Source organism: Sorex fumeus, unplaced genomic scaffold (assembly GCF_029834395.1).
Source record: "Sorex fumeus unplaced genomic scaffold, SorFum_2.1 ptg000039l, whole genome shotgun sequence".
Lineage (NCBI taxonomy): Eukaryota > Metazoa > Chordata > Mammalia > Eulipotyphla > Soricidae > Sorex > Sorex fumeus.
In genome coordinates, this window is record NW_026606096.1 from 25,291,328 (window position 1) to 25,295,425 (window position 4,098).

The 4,098-nt window shown below is 39.8% G+C and overlaps 1 pseudogene; it reads right to left on the minus strand.

Moving 5' to 3' along the window:
• Positions 1-2,149: 2,149 nt before the first annotated feature.
• Positions 2,150-2,235, minus strand: LOC130028504 (uncharacterized; annotated as a pseudogene).
• Positions 2,236-4,098: the final 1,863 nt, after the last annotated feature.

A 4,098-nucleotide genomic window follows, 5' to 3' on the forward strand; every position in this document is an offset into this window, starting at 1 on the left:
CACCAGAGAACATTTCAAAAATAAAAATTCCAATGCTCACCCAAGATTTACAGACCCAACCTCAGGAATGGCTTTAATGTTTCCGAGGTGATCTTGATTCTCCAAGCAGATTTGAGATTCTATGCCCAGATTATTCAGGTACTATGGAGACTTTTTTGTTTTGTTTGTATTGTTTCATTTTGCGTTGGGGCTCTGCATTCAGGAATCATGCCTGGTGGTGTGGAGACTTCCCATTAGGACCCCCTGAGGCAATACTACATTCTGAAGCATTTTCTATGGGCCCAGTGACGTGTACAGAAGAACAACAGAGATCCACATCTCTATATCCTCTTTGCTTAGAGCTGCCTCGACATTATTTTAAGCTATCACCCTCAACAGATTATAGCAAGGCTGATAAAGTAAAAAAACAAAACGTATCCTCATGAGAAGTACCAAAAGCAAACAGGAAGACAATAGTTTTTTAAGCATTATGCAGACCAGGTACTTGGCAAATGTAATTCCATTTAATCCTCACAAAACCAAGACACAGCCTGTTACCAGCCAATTGATTTCATCCCTGGGGTTAGAAATAGTTATTCTATCACCGGGTGACATGAACACTTGAATTGCAAAACCAGGGAATGGACCTAGGCTGCCTGCATTCAGTAACTACAGCTTAGCCACCAAGCTGAAGGGCCATGTAAGGGAACAGAGGAGTCCACAAAAGACATAGCATTGCTTGATGAGCACTCGATGATTGGAACAAGGATTCCCATATGTTTGTACCCCAACAAACAGAAGGACCATATAGGTGCTCCGAAGGGAACAGGAGACCCCCTACTTACCTCCCTGCTTTCTATTCTCACAAACGGCAAGCAGGATACATACAGCTCTGCTCCCATTAGTCAAAAGAACATTGGAAAAATATGTCATAAATGTAGAACCACTAGAGATACACTCTAAGACTAATGAAGCACAGGACCCATCAGGGGCCTCTGTTTCCAGGGAATCACTGTGGGTGTCCCACCTCACCTTAGCAATACTAAGAACCTGCCAACCAGATGTAATTGCAGAGACTCCTCTATGGAGAGTATGGGTCGTGATTGGGACTCTGATTGCTGGAACCTGCTCATAGCCAAATGGACGTTAATGACATAATGATTCACTAAAAGCTGACACATGAGCAAGGTACTCACAGGATTCTTTAGGCACAGTAGGAGGGAATGGATTTATCCAGGAAGATAAAGGGATTACGTTAGGAAAATGTGTGTCAGGCACAACCTAATGTGAGGAGAAGATAAAAATTTCAGCTCACCAAAGGACTTGCTAAAATATGGCTTGGAAGATGTGACGGTCATTAAGCCGAAATGGGCTATACCTATGCGCGCCTTTTATATGCTGCCACTCATTGCCATTAGTGTGCCAATCCTATTCTTATTAGGAGAAACCTCTACTAGAAATTCTGTAGTCTTTATGCCTGAACTTCTCAAAAGGAATGCCTGGATTATTCATGGACACCATGTTCCTTTTTTATTTCCATTTCTATTGTGAAATGCAGAAAAACTCCTGCATTAGAAAGCCCAGGACTCGGAAGCCAATTCCTCAGAACACAAACCACAGTGAGGATCAGAAGAGAACTTCACAGGAAGGGAAGGGAAGAAAATCAGGCACTGAAATTTCAAATCTTTATTTTTTTTCTTTACTTTGTCCTACCTGAAGTTCATGGTTCCTTCCCACATTTAGCCTGTGGTTGATGCTGAGAAAATTTCCTGACCCATTTGGGGCAGTGCCAACTTTGGCAAATCTTTGCGTGCCTTAGAGAAGACAATTAACAAGAAAGAAGTTTCCTTCCTGATCTCCAAAGACCTCCAATATGATTATGTTAAAAGTACTCCATTACTCTCAGAAATGAGTAAGAATAGCAAAAAAAGGAGACAAAGGAACTTATCAATCTGTCAAACTCTAAAGCCTGTAGCCATGCATAGTCCTACAACTTCCTACAGTTCTTCAGCAGGATTTCTAAGTGTACCTTGATGAGGAATTTTTTTCCAACCTGCATCTTCTAGATTTAAACACACACACACACACACACACACACACACACACACACACACTCCATAGTTGAGTTTGGGTGAAGCCATTATTTACAGAAATGAAAATCTCCTTTTTTAAAAATTTTTATTTTTTAATTGAGTCACCATGCTAATCTTCTCTGTATCATTCCAATTTTAGTATATGTGCTGCAGAAGTGAGCACCAGGGATGGAGTCATAGCACAGTGGGTAGGGCGTTTGCCTTGCATGCGGCCAACCTGGTCGACCCGAGTTTGATTCCTCCGCCCCTCTCGGAGAGCCTGGCAAGCTACCTAAAGCATCTTGCCCTCACAGCAAAGCCTGGCAAGCTACCCGTGGCATATTCGATATGACAAACAGTCACAACAGTAACACAGTAACAACAAGTCTCACAGTAACACAAGTAACAACAAGTCTCACATTGTTACTGGGCCTACTAGAGCAAAATCGATGAACAATAGGAGGACAGTGACAATGACAATTGAGTCACCATGAAATACATAGTTACAAAGTTGTTCATGATCAGGTTTTAGTCATACAATGATCCAACTCCCATCCCTCCACCAGTGTCCATTTCCCACAACCAATGACCCCAGTTTGCCCCTGCCCCATCCTCTGCAGCCTGCCTCCTCAGTGGTTCTCTATAGCAGGCACTCCTCTCCCCCTCTCCTGAGAATATCTTGCTCCCTGTTCTTTTTCTTGTAATCACCTCTGTATTTTCTAATGGGCATAGCGTGGTCAGATATACCACCTTCTTTAAGTCAACTTAGCTGTGGAACATTGAGTTGCACAGAATTAACAGAAGCCTTAACACATCAGATGGGTCTACTTGATCCCTTGCTGAGATTCTCCTTTGCAGCTCTCTCTGAAGCCCAAGGAGATAATAGGATGGACTATGGACTATACTATCAAGGCCAGAGTTTCATTCTAGCTCAGTGGGCATTGCCTAGCAGTCCACCTACTTTATGCTTATTCATGTCAAGGCCAGGATAACTAAATAAATTTAGTTTAACTTCAAAGGTTAATCCCCAGAAACTTTGTTTTACATAGAGTCAATTTGACAGTAATCCAGATGTCTTTCCTGTAATAAGCAACGGTTCATTATCTTAGTCAGACACATTGTCTGTATCGACAAATTGTTTCTTAAAACAAAATACTAAGAATACGATTGTGAAGTCATTGTCCTCCAACTTTCTCTTTTTTCCACATATTTATGCCACATTATTCCTTAAGAAAATAGTCATTCTCTCTAAAATGATTTTCCCCTTTTTTTGTTTATTTTGTTCTTGAAGAAAGATAAGTTTGAGTGCAATAAATCACAACAATTTACCAGATCTTCAGTTTAATTACAAATAATGACTTCCACCTGTCTCACCAAGCACTCTGGTCAGTACAACGCTAATAGAATTTTGATTATATATATCAGTTGAGCACATTCTCTTACTGCCTCTACCATGGATATAGGCTAATAAATCAAAACATGAAATTCAAATTTTAGCATTTGCATTTATTTATTTTGCAAGCTGATAAAACCAACTGACCTGAGCACCACATCAGCACGCTCTGTATCTCTCTGTACCATTTCTCCAGTTTCCTTCCCACCCTCATAAAATACCCAGCAATATAAATTCAAGAGTTCCTAATTAAATTGCCTGACCTTTACATATTTCAAGAGAAACAAAAAGTAATATCTGCTTTTGAATTTCTAACAGTTCTCTTTTATGTCAATGTTCTCCTTAGATTTCATAGTGAAAATGTTTTTCAATTCTTGTCCTTACACTACCTTTTTATCACTTACTTTCTTGCTTTCTTATTCTACTGGAAATCTAATTGTTAGAAGTTAAACCAAAGCTTAACTGCAAAAACCTTACCACTGAAGACCAACCCGTCTCTGGCTTGAAGTATGATTATGTAAATATTTTTCAAAATCTAATTCCTTTCTGACTTTTCTTATGTTTTCTTATGTTTTTTTTTAAATGAATCATGGTACACCATTTCCTCTCTAAGCTCTTTCTCTTATGTAATGATGTAATCAGACAAGCTAGCCT